Source organism: Lissotriton helveticus, chromosome 5_1 (assembly GCF_964261635.1).
Source record: "Lissotriton helveticus chromosome 5_1, aLisHel1.1, whole genome shotgun sequence".
In the NCBI taxonomy this organism is placed as follows: Eukaryota; Metazoa; Chordata; class Amphibia; order Caudata; family Salamandridae; genus Lissotriton; species Lissotriton helveticus.
This window is the reverse complement of record NC_136065.1, coordinates 1,823,543,862-1,823,559,654: the sequence shown is the minus strand read 5'-3', so window position 1 is coordinate 1,823,559,654 and position 15,793 is coordinate 1,823,543,862.

The window sequence follows — 15,793 nt, the reverse complement described above, 5'->3', positions numbered from 1 at the left end:
ATTTCAACGACTATGAGTGACACTTTCTCACGAGCAAAATCAAGCATTGAAGATGAGGGAAACATAAATATCAGAAATTGCACCCCTTTGAGCAACGAGAAACTCTAAGTTAACTGCAGAAAAGCGTAGGAAATAATTGTTTAACAGACTCTAGCCAAAATTGCAGAAAATACATAAAACGGTCTGGAAGATGTTCATAATTTAATTATAATCAGCAGAGGGACTTGCAACTTTACTGGACTTCCGTGAGCAACATGAGCCGTAAGCACGGCTGCATTGGAAAGCAGAAAGTGGGTGTTGTAACTTAGCTTGACCCTTTTCCCTTGTTACCTATTTCCCCCCCTCCCGTTCCCTGCTCTTTGGTTTAACCCCCTGCTGTCAGCTTGGAGGCAGCATTGGAACGTTGTTGATCTGAATGCGACCCAGCTGGGTACACCGGAGAATTTATGACGAATATATACTCTTATCTTCCTCATTGTGTAGTGTCATTTTACTACACTTTATGGCGACGAGGGTCAAGGTGCTGAGCCAGGGTCAGCGTGGTGTACCCCCCTGGAGTGAATTTTGCTGGGTGAAGTAAAAAATATCAAAGATCATTCACCTACCTGATCTCGTGAACCTCTGCCTTGCGCTTTCCCCGTGAGTCTCCTCAGCTGCTTTTCTTTTGGTCGGCGACCGGAAGGAGAAGCGTTATTGGTTTAAGAGGAGGAATCCTGTATTTTTCGGGAAGGTTGCTGTGATCCCAGTGATTGGCGGCAGAGCTGTCTGGAAGGTCCCGACTCCATAATCGAAGGTTCGTTTACATGTTGAAAGGAGCCGTGTGACGTTTGAGTTGGATCGTATGGAGCAAAGTGTCTGATTCCAGCCGAGGCGTTCAAGGCTGTTTAATGCGTGTGGACATCTACTTTTCACCGTTTCCTGGCCGCGCAAGAGGTTCGTGTCCCACATTGACTCTGTGCTTGGTGTGGGAGTGATTTATGAGACGTCGTCTCAGTCGAGCCCCGAGGTGGAGAGAAGCCGCGATTCTGAGAGGGGCGGCGACTTGGTGGAGCGAGACAATTTAGGTGCTGTGCCTTCTTTCCCCAGTCCCAGGCTGATTGCTGGCGGAACGTTTTCTATTCTCTTCAAGTTTTCCACGTCAGCTTGGTGAAGGAGATCAGTGAACGGCGGTCGCGCTTTCAATCACGGTGAGGCAGAAGGAAAGCGACGGCGCCCACCTCAGGAAGTTCCCGCCCATTTCCTTTTCTGACTAAAACCAAGGAAACTGAAAGGGTACTTGAGGGATTATTGTAGCCTGGTGTTAGTGATAGTTTCAGGGTTAAGTACTGGTTCATTTAATCCTGGGGAGCATTACATCGTTTTTCTTCCAGTGTCAAGCATATGCAAGTGTGTGCCTATTGATTTTATTTGGGGAAACATATATATTTTTTTTACATTTACTTCCTCAAATTTGAGTTCAGTGACAATTTGTTTGAAAGCAAGCATTTTTAGCCCTCCACTGTATGGCCATGGCAGGTGCAGGTATGAGCCAGCCCCCACCTTTCCTAAATGAGCTAGGAGAGCCGGAAATACCTTGGAAGAGATGGGTGGGGATTTTCAAGTCGTATCTCATAGTGATAGGGGGAGCTAATTATAATAATGTAAGGAAACAACACATATTGTTACACAATTTGGGCAAACAAGGAAGAAAAGTGTTTGAAGACATATCAGGAAGGCTAGTAGATGACGAGCAAGAAGAGGTAGAAGGGGTGAATGTTTATGATTATACCTTGATAAAATTAGAAGAACATTTTAAAATGAAGCTCAATGTAGTGCTGGAAAGGCATAAGTTCTATAAAAGGGTCCAGAAGAAAGATGAGAAAGTCACAAACTACGTAGCTGTTCTTAAGGGCTTAGCGGCTACATGTGATTTTGGGGCATTAACAGACTCTATGGTAAGGGACCAGATTGTGAGGTGCACGAATGATTCAAGGATTCAGGAGGAGCTTCTTACAAGAAACCCTGACCTGGAAGAGGCTTTGAGCATAGCTAAGGGGTTAGAGCATACAGCCATGTGTATGAAAGAGATGAGAATACATGATGGGGCTTCAAGGGAAAGGAATGAGAGTAAGGGGGCACAAGAGGGGGAGACAATTTGCAAGGTGGGAGAGAAAATTAAGTCTGGTCAGCGCAATAACCCACAGGGATGGTTATGTTACAAATGTGGTAGCCCCAATCATCTGGCTAACAGCTGGAAGTGTCCTGCCAGGGACACCCTATGTAGGAAATGCAACAAAAGAGGACATTTTTCGAAGGTGTGTAAAAATGTAAACCAGAAAATACACATGGTGGAAAATGTTGAAATTGAGGATGCTAAGGAGAAGACGTTTATTTTCCAGGTGGGGGATGAGGAGGAGAGTGAATGTAATGAACATCCAAAATGTGAGATTACCTTGGATGGGAAAAAATTTGAAGTTTTTGCTGATTCATGTTCCCGATACACACTCATAGATAAGGAGTTTGAGGAAAACTTTGCGGGACAAGGGGTAGTTTTGGAGAGAGCAGATATAAATCCCGTAGGATATTACAAGGAGCGCATACCGCTAGAGGGAATGACAAAAATGAAAATAACTTTTAAAGATAGGCACACAGTAGGGACAGTGTATGTAGCCAGGAGGGGTTCTAATCTGTTGGGTTGGAAGCACCAGAAGGATCTTGGTATCAAATTGGATCCCAACAACAAGGAACAGGTACTCTTGGTGGAACCCTCTACTGTTGCCGATGAGGTCATCCAGGAGTTTGAGGAAGTATTTAGTGAAAAGTTAGGGGTGTTAAAGAACTATATGCACAGGATTACACTGAAGGAGGGGGCAAGGCCTGTGATACACAAAACACGTTCCATACCCCTACGCATGAAAGAACCATTGAAAGCCGAGTTGGACAAACTTGTAGGTCAAGGAGTGATCAAAGAAATAGAGACATCTTCATGGTTGGCTCCAGTCGTGATCACGACCAAGGACGGTGGTAAGAACATCAGGTTATGTGTGGACCTGAGAGACTTGAATGCAAACATTCTTGTGGACCGGTACCCCCTCCCAAGAATTGGAGAGATGTTGACCACCATACAGGGGGCGAGGTATTTTAGGGTGCTGGATTTATCCTCAGCCTATTATCAGATAGAGCTACATCCAGATTCACAGTCCCTGACAGCGTTTACAACACCTTTTGGCAATTTCAAATTTTTAAGGATGCCTTTTGGCTTGGCGTCAGCGGCAGCAGCCTTCCAAAGGGTAATGCAGCACGTACTAAGGGAATGCAGAAAAACCATGTGCTTCCAAGATGACATTCTCACCTATGGCTCAAGCGAGGAAGAACACAGTGAGAACTTGAAAGGAGTTTTAAGGAAGCTTAGAGATGTAGGATTCACCACCAGGCTGAGCAAATGCAAATTAGGTGTGAGCTCCGTGAATTACTTGGGGCATACCATCTCCGAAGAGGGAATTAAACCTAAATGTGATTTGGTTAATGCGGTCAGAGATGCACCAACGCCCTCCAACAAGGAGGAATTGTCGTCATTCCTTGGTCTGGCAGAATACATGGCTAAGTTCATTAAAGACTTTGCAATCAGAACACATGCCATGAGAAAATTGGTGAAGAAAGACAGCAAGTTTGAGTGGGGTGAAAGGCAGGAAGAGGCCTTTAGAGACATAAAGTATGCCATAATTCAGGCCCCTTTCATTGGCAAATTTGATCAAGAAAAAGAAATAGTAATAACCACAGATGCAAGCAACAAGGGAATAGGAGCAACATTATCACAGAAGATGGAAAAACAACTCAAGGTGATAGCTTTTGCATCTAGGACACTTACTTCCCCAGAAGCGAATTATTCTACAGTGGAGAAGGAGGCTCTGGCAGTGTACTGGGCCATCAAACACTTCAAGTTCTACGTGTGGGGGGTACCATTTGAGGTACACACGGACCACAAGCCATTGATCCCACTATTCAGCAAGAAGAATATGGAGGATATGACCCCACGCATAGCCAAGTGGGTCTTGGGCTTACAGGGGTATAATTTTCGAGCAGTTTACATTCCTGGACAACTTAACAGAGTGGCGGATTTCCTCTCAAGGGCTCCGGTCTCCGAGGAAGCAGCTGAAGAGTGTGTGCAAGATGAAATCTTGGAGATAGGTGTAACGGCTGTGATGAAGGAAGAGTGGGAAGAGAACTTAAGAAAAGATGAGACTCTGAAGAAAGTCAAGGAATACATTGTCAAGGGATGGCCGAAGAAGTGCAAGGAGCTGGAAAGAGAAATCCAACCATTTTGGAATGTAAGAGAGGATCTCTCTATTGATGCTAACAATGTCATGAAGTCAGGGAAACTAGTGCCTCCTGAGGGAGTGAGGCAGCAAATCATCAACTTAGCTCATGAAGGCCATCTGGGCAGAAGTTTGTGCAAGAATAGATTAAGAGCAGACTATTGGTTCCCAGAGATGGACCGTGAAATGGAAGAGAAAGTTCGTGACTGTTATGCTTGCAGCATCAGCGACAAGTCAAAAATCACCAAGCACGCTCCATTAATACCAGTTAAGGTTCCAGAAGCGCCATGGAGTAAGCTTGGATTTGATATCACAGGACCGATTCATGGAAGAGGATCACAGGAGATGTATCTATTGGTGCTGACAGACTATTTTACCAACTGGATCTCTCATAAATTCGTGGCTAACATCAACACCAAAGCTTTGATAAGTTTCTTGAAAGAGGTGTTCACGAGAGAGGGGTTTCCCGCTACAATAATAACAGACAACGGGGTCCAGCTGGTTTCGGAAGAAATGACTGAATTCTTGAAAGACTGTTCCATTTCCCACGTCCGCACACCGTTGTACTGCCCAAAGGCCAATGGCAAAGTGGAAAGGGCGAATCGGCTACTAAAAGAAAGCATCAAGTTGGCAGGAAGATCAGGGAAAAATATTGAAGACGCGATTGTGGAAACTTTGTGGGCTTACCATACCACCCCTAATTCTACAACAGGGCATTCACCTTTCGAACTAATGAGAGGGAGGAAAGCAGGATCTAAGCTGTCCCCACAGTGGATGGAGAGAGGAAGTCGTCTAGAAATAGACTCTGGAGAAGTGAAGAAGAGAATTGAAGACAAGCAAGACAAATATAAAGAGTGGTATGACAAGAAATGGGGAGCGAGAGAAAAGAAACTAAGTAGTGGACAAATGGTGTACATCAGGAAGCCTGACAGAATGGGGAAAAGTGAAGACGGGTTTTACCCTCCAGGGAGGATAAGAGAAGTCAAGAGCAATGTGGTAGTTATGCAGGATGGGAGGGTGTGGAGTCAGGATAGAGTGGTTCCTACTACAACAGAAGGAAACTGGTTAAGGGAAGACAGGGCAGGATTAAGCGACAGAGCAAGGGAGATGGGGCACCGCAGGGAGAGCCAAAGGAAAAAATACGTTCCTGCATGGCACCGTCAGTATAGCATGCGGTGATCCTGTCCATCCTGCAAAAGCTTTTCCTGTTCTTTTCCTTAGATACTGTAATTGTTGCATTTACTGTTTTCTGGGACACATGTTATCCATTCATGCCTTACCCCTTTGTTTTTCCTCTTTCCCTCTTTTTGTTCCTTTAGGGGAAAAGATGTGTTGTAACTTAGCTTGACCCTTTTCCCTTGTTACCTATTTCCCCCCCTCCCGTTCCCTGCTCTTTGGTTTAACCCCCTGCTGTCAGCTTGGAGGCAGCATTGGAACGTTGTTGATCTGAATGCGACCCAGCTGGGTACACCGGAGAATTTATGACAAATAAATACTCTTATCTTCCTCATTGTGTAGTGTCATTTTACTACAGTGGGAGGCACACATTTAGATAACAGCTAGGCAGGCTTAAAGTACATTTTATTTTTGAGTCGTATTATCATTTGAAAAGGTCACTGCTATATCTGCCAGCTGCCAATAGACCCGCCTAAGGCAGGAGACTCGACTCCAGCTTTGTTTTAACTGCCTCCCGCTTTCCCCACTCCAACACCAGGCCTGGCCTGACAGCTCGAATGTCCCGCAATTGTACGGCCCTGTTTATGGGGCTGAGTCGCCCACTGTGATCCCGACTGTCCCAGCCCCGCCGGCCTCACACAGATCCAGGGCACCACGGCTTTGGAAGGGAGCGGAGCTGGACTTGGTCTCATCTTTACGCTGTTTCTCACAGCGTCTTGCCCTTCTCTCTAAGCTGCCATGTGTGGAGGGGTGCAGCTTCACCTGGGACAGCGAGCCATGGCCAAGGGGGCAAGCGTACTGTGACTGCTTGCTTCCGTTGCAGTCAATTCTGCCTCGACAGGAAGGAGCCAAGGAGGTGACCTACACGAATTCACGAAAACTGGCTTATTTGCGTGCAGTCTCCCCGCAGCGCCCGGTCATGCAGCGCCTGTGATCATGCCACCGCGCTGCCATGATGCTGCCTGTGCTGACTGACCCTGTCTGTGACTATCTCAGCAGGTGAGGTCGCTTTGCCTGCGCGTCCCGCCGCGGCCGGTTTTAATGTAAATGATTGCCTCTCCTGAAGTGCACAGGCAATCTCATTATAAAACGGGCGGTCGGCGGACATTGTACTTTGCTTTCATGTGCGCTGAAATGCTCATCATCATGACACTGTCTTTGAGCACGTGCGTGCTCTTTTTTTTTTACATGTGCACTATACCTTCACAGTTATTTAAAAATACACACATTTTATTTAATGTATTGTATTGTTAATTGTACTTTTTTGCATGTGTATGTGTGCAGGGCTCCGTTATACCTTTACCCTGTGTGTTGGTGTCACCCGGTGCGGTCCGCACCCCCCTAGTGACGCCGCTGGCTGCAAGCTCGGGGACGGTGATTCTTCAGGTGCGACCACCACTTCGAGGGGTAAGTTGGGGAGCTGTAGTTTGGGTAGACACCCAAGAGTTGGGCACAGGGGGCCGTGGGGCGCAGGGTGTAAGGGTGTCTTTAGGCGTCGGGAAATCTTACACTCTGCTGGTTGCCGTTGGAGGGGTCCTTGGTGTTGAGGGTGCAGGAGTCGTCCGGAGCGTCGAGGGGAGTCCTTGGGTGCTGGATTCTTGGTCACAGTCGCCGGGGGGACGTCTTCGTGGTCTTTGTTCACACTGGCACAGGCTGGGCTCGGCGGGTGCAGATTGTGCAGGATTCGCAGTTCCTGGCTGGCACCAAGAGCTGTAGATGTTTGAGCAGAACCACTGCTCGTGGGTGTCCCAGTCTTTGGTTCTGCAAGGCAGTCGGGTCCTACGGGGTCTTTGAGATTGCTGACCACAGGAGATGCCGGAGTTTAGCAGGAGCAGGTTCGTGGGTCGACAGGCCGGTAGGGCTGGGGCCAAGTCAGTTGGTGTCGTCCTCTTGTTAGCAGCTGTGTGGCAGGTCTTCTTTCTTTTTGTTCTTCTTGTAGTTTTGGAATCGGGATCTGAGGAAGGAAGGTTCAGGGTGCCCCTAAATACTAAATTCTGGAGAAGCTCACAAAGGCGGTATGCCTTTGAAGCTTCCCCTTCGTGAACCCTGCCCATCCTGGGGGAGGAGGCTTGGCACCTCGTCCCAGGATGTGCATTGTTTCAGGACCCCGAGAGCAGCAAGCTCTCGACCTAGGGTCCAGAAACATGTCTGGTGGTGGCAGCATCGGCAACCACTCAGTCAGGTCACTGGGAGTTGGTCGAATTTCCGGGGGCATCTCTAAGATGCCCTCTGTCGTGAATTCTACATTATATCCCACACTGATATCAGTGTGGGTTTAAAGCTGAGAAGTTTGATACCAAACTTCTCAGTCTTCAGTGTAGCCATTATGGTGCTGTGGAGTTCGTAATGACAACCTCCCAGCACCATCTACTTTTAATGGCAGCACTGCACTTACAGTGCCCAGGAATGGCCCTGGGTACTATAGGGGTACAGGGCTCATGCACCTGCACTCTCAGCACTGGCATAGGGCACCCAGCTAGAGACTAGGTGACTGATGTATGCCAGGGCAGTGTTCTGTGGGCGTGGCACACAGGGATGTGTGCCATGTCGACTCTTTGTTTAGATCTGGACCAAGACATGCAGCCTCCAAGGCAGTGTGTGGGTGTCAGGGCGCAGGGCCTCTACAGGTGGTACAATAAGTGCTGCAGCCCTTAGGTCCTTCTCTGGGCACAGTGCCCTGGGTACCTAGGGTACCATTTACCAGGGGCTGACTGTGGCCAGAGATGCCAATTGGGTTTTAAGCTTCAATGCAGTTTTAGGTAAGGAACACAGGCACCCTGGGTACCTGATTGGCAGGAGCCCAGGGCGCACTCAGTCAAAGCACATCAGCAATTCAGCAAAAAGTGGGGGCATACCGTGCAAGAAAGAGGGCACTTTCTCACAGCATTTTATTTGGTAGGCATGTTCCAATAACCATTAATTGCATTAGTGCTTCACTTCATAAAACCAATGCAATCAAGCTCTTAATCTTCAAATCACATCAAGAGTAATTAATCTGCAGTCTTGACATAACCGCAACGAGGTAAAGCGGTTATATTGTTCCAAGCATCTTTAAAAAAAAAAACATGGGTCCATCTTAAACTGTACCGAAAACCAATAGTAATGAAACAAGCAATATATTTCAAAATGTTTTTGTATGACCGTATACCAACTTTGTGCAGCATGATAAACCAACACTAAACAACATAGTACCGACTGAAAACAGCACAGCAAGCCAACAATAATAAAACGGGTAATATCTTTCCAAATGTTCTCTAGAGACCGTGTAACGACTTTGTGCGGCACAGCAAACTTTACACTAAGTGACACAATAATCTTGCAATGTTATGCCTACCCATGAGGTGGAGCACAGTTGATGCATATTGGGTTACTGTCATTCACTACATGCGCCATTTTGGATGTTCCTTAAGTAGGGTCCAACGGGGTCACGTTTCTTGAATTTAGAGCATCAACGGACTATTAACCTCTCATGACAGTACATGCCATCTTGGACTTGCAGAACTACCTTCAAATAATAGTAACCGCCCATCGTACATCCTTAAAACTAAATTATTACTTTTTGTTTAACATATACACAGAATAACCTTAAATATGGGGCACCACAAAGAGTTTGCCAAATCCTACAGTTCCACGTATACATCTTTGTTTAAAGGTTGAGTATGATTTTCCATCAAACATAGTCTCTCAACAGTTAACAACATCAAGCTTTAAAAAACTCCCATTGCCCAAAAACATCTTGTCTATGCCACAGAAAAAGTGCCTCTTCCTAGATGGTTGACCCCCCAATTGCACTAGTAAGTTTGGTAGGCACTGGTAAGTCACCTAGTGGGGAGCACCATTTTTCCTCACTTACTTGGAAAACATTACTCCATTGTACGATGGGAGTGCATATGTGTCATCCTATTTACATTTACTACCCCACCATTGTGCTGTGGAAATGTGTCCACCAAATTCCTCTCTAGTTGCTTTAAAAAACTCTTTATTACCTCTCCTTTCATGTTGCCTAACATGGTCCAAGCCATGGAACCATGTCTTATATGCCCACATTAGCTTCCTTAGTGCAATGCTACAGTATAAACAGGGTTTTTGTTGCTGATGGCTCGAACATGTTCTTGTATTCTAATATTCATTAGGCATAATCACTCACCCTCCTGAGGCGGAAAGCCGGGAGCGAGATTAGCTGTTTTTAAAACTTTTGTGTCACTTATAACTTGTATTCTTTTAAAAAAGCACCTACTTCGATTTCCTGGCACTTTCAGGACGTGCCCTTTGAACTTTCTGCACAGCGGATTTAGCGCTGTCACAGAAGCAACAAACACCTACAATCTCTGCCGCCATTGACGGCGTGCAGCGAGGCCACGCCCACTCCGAGGCCACGCCCCCCGCCCCTCCTGTATATAAGCGCTGACTGCGAGCGCTGCATACAGAATCACTCACCCTCCTGAGGCGGAAAGCCGGGAGCGAGATTAGCTGTTTTTAAAACTTTTGTGTCACTTATAACTTGTATTCTTTTAAAAAAAGCACCTACTTCGATTTCCTGGCACTTTCAGGACGTGCCCTTTGAACTTTCTGCACAGCGGATTTAGCGCTGTCACAGAAGCAACAAACACCTACAATCTCTGCCGCCATTGACGGCGGCAGCGAGGCCACGCCCACTCCGAGGCCACACCCCCCGCCCCTCCTGTATATAAGCGCTGACTGCGAGCGCTGCATACAAAATCACTCACCCTCCTGAGGCGGAAAGCCGAGAGCGAGATTAGCTGTTTTTAAAACTTTTGTGTCACTTATAACTTGTATTCTTTTAAAAAAGCACCTACTTCGATTTCCTGGCACTTTCAGGACGTGCCCTTTGAACTTTCTGCACAGCGGATTTAGCGCTGTCACAGAAGCAACAAACACCTACAATCTCTGCCGCCATTGATGGCGTGCAGCGAGGCCACGCCCACTCCGAGGCCACGCCCCCCGCCCCTCCTGTATATAAGCGCTGACTGCGAGCGCTGCATACAGAATCACTCACCCTCCTGAGGCGGAAAGCCGGGAGCGAGATTAGCTGTTTTTAAAACTTTTGTGTCACTTATAACTTGTATTCTTTTAAAAAAGCACCTACTTCGATCTCCTGGCACTTTCAGGACGTGCCCTTTGAACTTTCTGCACAGCGGATTTAGCTCTGTCACAGAAGCAACAAACACCTACAATCTCTGCCGCCATTGACGGTGTGCAGCGAGGCCACGCCCACTCCGAGGCCACGCCCCCGCCCCTCTCACGCCTATTAAAACATGTGCACTCACCGGACGCGCAGCGGGCGCGCCAAAGGCGCGCCTAAGGCAAGCCCGTCTTCGCCCGTCATCGCCAAGTCATCGCCTCTCGCCAGTCCCCCTGGTCAGACTCCATCAGCACCCCTTCACTATGACAGGGAACAACTACTTGCCTGGAACTCTGGACGGATTTGTGTACACACAACAGGTACGCTTGGCCACACGTGCCTTCAATGTAAAATCTGTCATTTCGCTACAGCCAACCCCCACCATACTCGACAATTACAAGACCTACCCAAAACCACCCCCATTACGATCTTCCATCTCAACGTCAGGTCACTCATCAAACATCACCTTGAAATTAACACCCTCATACTGGATGAAAACCCTGACATCCTCTTCCTCTGTGAAACCTGGTTACGGGACGGCTTCTCAGTCATACCTAACCTCACGCTTCCAGACGACTATCTTATGTCGACCCTAAATAGGGATGGGAGAGGCGGAGGGATTGCTGTAATTCACAAAAAACTATTCTCATGCTTATTCACCAAGGAAGAACTCCTCGACTGTGAATGTGCTCGCTTTAAAATTACTATAAATCCTAATTTCACCATGTCGGGCCTCTATATCTACCGCCCACCTGGACCGGCCTCAAAATTTATTGAAGCTCTTCTTGAGACAACAAACTCTTTAGTGACAAAAAATGCTAACTTCACTATACTAGGCGACCTCAATCTTCACTTTGACCTGCTTAACGATTCCACTATCAAAAATCTTCTTGCTGATTTCTCCGCCTTGCAACTGAACTCCCTTAATCAAACCTCAACGCATCTAGCTGGTCACATCCTAGATCCAGTATTTACAAACATCGAGGAGGTTATGGCATGGACAGACCACTACCTTATTAAAATGACCATTTTAGTCAATAAAACAGTTCACAAAAACACACCTACCCGCCGTCTAAAAAGACCATGGCACAAATTATCCATCAGTGATCTCCACACCACCCTTGGGGAATTCCATCATGAGACTAACCTAGATATTAACATAATCTATAGCAAGTTCCACGATTGGATCACGGGAGGATTAGACGCTCTTATTCCAGCAAAATGGACGAAAGGACGTAGCTCACCGTCCAATCCATGGTACGACGACACCCTCAAAGCCATGCGCAAAGTCTGTAAAAAAGCTGAGCGCCTATGGAGAAGGGAATATAACAATGAAGATAAAAACAATTATCTACTGAAACAAAAAACGTACCACAAAGCCATCCGCGCCGCACAAACCACCTTCTATGCAGATAAAATCAACTCGAGCCCTACCCCTGCCAAAGAAATCTTTAAACTTGTTCAAGAACTACAGAACTGTAAATCCCCCCCCAGCATCTCCTCTGCGCAACAATGCGAGGATCTCGCCACGTTCTTTGTCGACAAAGTACAAAAGATCTATCAATCCTTCCCCCATCACTCCCCCAGCCTTACTATAATCACTAATCCCCCCCTAACTATACTATCCTGACTCACATCCCAGAAATCTCCTTTGATAATCTCATCCAACTATGCCGAAAAGTCAAAACTGGCTCTCCGTCAGACCCCATGTGCCCGGCTCAATTTTTGGAGTCACTTAATTTGTTTCTTCCTTCCCTGGCCTCTATTCTGAATCTCTCCTTCTCCTCAGCGAGTGTACCATCTGCCTGGAAGCAAGCGTGGGTTTCACCTATCATCAAGAAACCCACTCTAGATCCATCTAAACCGGAAAATTTCCGACCGATCTCTCTGCTTCCATGGATGTCTAAACTCGCAGAAGCCCATGCTAACAGCATTTTGTCCCAACATATGGTCCAAAACAACATCCTGGACCCATCTCAAAATGGGTTCAGACCGGGCCATAGCACGGAGTCTGCTCTTCTGGCCACTACCGAACACCTCCGGACGATCTTAGATGCTGGTCAAAGTGCTGCGCTGATTCTTCTCGACCTCAGCGCGGCCTTTGACACGGTATCCCACGACATCCTCCTTAACCGTCTGGAGACATTCGGAGTATCTGGCCTTGCTTTAAAGTGGTTCCGATCTTTCCTCAAGGACAGATCCTTCCAGGTCTCGGCACCCCCCTTTTTATCTAAACCTCATCCCATTGCACAGGGAGTTCCGCAGGGCTCTGCATTGAGCCCATCCCTTTTTAATCTTTATGTGCAACCTCTTGCGACAGTGGCCAAAGAGTGGGGCCTGACACTGGTGTTGTACGCTGACGACACACAGCTGGCCATCACTCTTACGGAAGGACCTTCAATCCCGGCCTCTAGATTTAAAAACGGTCTTTCCGCAGTAGCCCAATGGATGACAGACAACTGTTTACAGCTCAATGCTGGAAAAACAAAAGTGCTACTTCTTGGTAAAAAAATCAGCCATTGGAATGAGCACTGGTGGCGGTCTTCGCTGGGAACCACTCCACCTCCCAAATCTCTAGTTAAAAATCTAGGAGTGTGGATGGATGCTTCACTCACCTACCAGACCCATACCAAAAAAGTCGCTGGTACCTGTGTCGGCCTGCTGAGGAGTCTCAGCCACATACTTGGCTTTTTTGACGCTAAGGTTCGCCAGCTTATCATTCAAGCAACTATCCTCTCGCGTTTGGACTACGCCAATGTACTCCTCCTAGGAGCCAATAAAGGAGAGATAGCACGCCTACAACGCGTCCAGAACTCCGCGGCCAGAGCCTTAGTCGGCCTTCCTCGCAGATGCTCGGCCAGAGCTACAATTCGCAAATTACACTGGCTACCCGTTGACTCCAGAATTAAATTCAAAACCCTCATCATGATCTTTAAAATTCTCAAACTCGGCAGTCCAACACTACTCCGACCTCTTCTCACTCCCTATGCTCCGGCACGCAACCTGCGATCCTCCAACCAGCATCTTCTGTGCGTTCCTCGCATAAAACTCTGCCGCATGGGCGGCCGCTCCTTTAGGGTTCTGGGAGCCAAACTATGGAACGATCTGCCACAAAATATCCGCTCCATAGAAAGTCTACCTGCCTTCCGAAAAGCTATTAAAATGCACCTATTCCCCTCCCCTTAACTCTCCTCTCCACCTTCATCTCTCAGGCCTGGGCCTGTGGTTTCTCTAGCGCCGGGACGCCTCTTCGCTGGGGCAGCTGTTTGCGCTTTACCAAAACTATAGAATAGAATATACTACTCCATACATAAATCCTATTGCAGGGACACCCAACTACATATACTGAATAAATAGTGTTCCAGTTAATGAAGCTGTTTAGTGCATATTTCTTGTTACTGTTATAACTAAATTTCTCTAACCTGTTTTTTCCATATTGATGCATATTGCATATGCCACAGGCGAAAAAGCTTATCGGTCTTTGATGTATCCATTTACCCACATTGACATTGATGCATTAGGGTTTACATAACTGGGACAGAGTTTGTTTTTTATAGTTGTCCCACGCTTGTAGATAATTTGTGGCTTCTTGGGGATGTGCTCTGGAAGCTTCGTGGTATCTATAAGAAGGTGCCAATATCTCTTAAGAATATTATGGATATTACCACTTTGGGAATTTAATACATAATGAAGGCAATCTGTGTGTCAATTTCTTTTATATGCTTTTGTTTGTTTCCGTTTATCCATGTGTCCTTTCTTTGCAGTCTGAGAACTCTATTATCTGCCCTGGTTAAGCAAGCTTCGCTGTAAACCCTATCCTAAAAATTCTTCTTCATTTTTCGTATCCTCTCTAAGAAGATATTGTCCTTGCTATAGTTGAGCCTTGCCCTTACCATTTAGGATTACAATAATGGTAGCTTTGTATTAGGTCATCTTCTGACCCATTCCATATGACCAGGATGTCATTTATATATCTAGTCAAAAACAATATATATTGCAGCCACTGAGTTGCTTCCCATCCCCGGGCATGTTCCCTCTCAAACTGACCCTCAAAAGGTTTGGGCACGAGGGAGCAAACCTGAAGCCTATGGCCATGCCTTTTGGTTTTTTTGTATTACTAAGTGCCATCATGTAGGAACACATTATTTGTCAAAACAATTCTTGCCATCTCCAGTAACATTTCTATGCTCATAGTGACATGCAATCCATTGGTAGAGATAAGTGAATGCCGCATACCACATTCAAGTTGGATACAAGTGTATAGGCTGGTGACATCCAGTGTGACAAATCGCATACAACTATCATCCCATTGGAAATCTTCCAATTTGCACACAATGTCTTTAGTATCCTGTACATATGACGGGAGATTACACTCTACAGGTTGCAAAAGACTGTCCACATATTGTGCAATATTCTCTGTTGGAGATCCAGTGCCAGAGATGTTGGGTCTCCCAGGTGAAAATCCCTCCACCTTTGGCAAATAAAATTATATATATAGAATGGCGGTTGGTGCAGGGCACAAAGTAAAATAAAATAACAGCACCCGCAATTTGGGTCTGCTTCGTCTTTATCCTGGCTTATGGGAAGTGCATATGAGATGAGAAATACGGATATATATATATATATATATATATATATATATATATTTATTTGACTTCTAGGGTATTCATTCTTTAGAAAGCTTAACTCTAGAGCTGACAACAATCCACATTTATTCAATTTATTCAGCTTGACATTGAAATATTTTGTTATCTGTGGCAAGGGATTCCCCTTCAGTTGTTCATAGAATTGTTTATCTTACAACTGTCGCAAGATCTCCCCATGATAGTCTACCTTATCTATGATGACAACATTGCCACCCATGGCTGCTTCTCTAATAACAATTGTGTTATAATGCTGTCTTCTCCCTTTTCTTCAGATTAATATTAAAGGTGCGCCTTTCAGAAGCATCAACTTTATCTACCAAACTACTGATTAATTGTTACCCTATTCATGAATTCTTCTATTGCATAATCTGTTGGGCCTGGCAGCAAGAAGTTTAAATGTGGCATTAAGCCACAATAAATCATAGTGTCTTCATAGATATTTAAATCTTCCTTAAGTCGATCTAGATGAGCCAAACCCCTGTTGTCTGCCAATGATATTAGGGTTTAGATGTCTTTAAAATTTGGAATGGAAT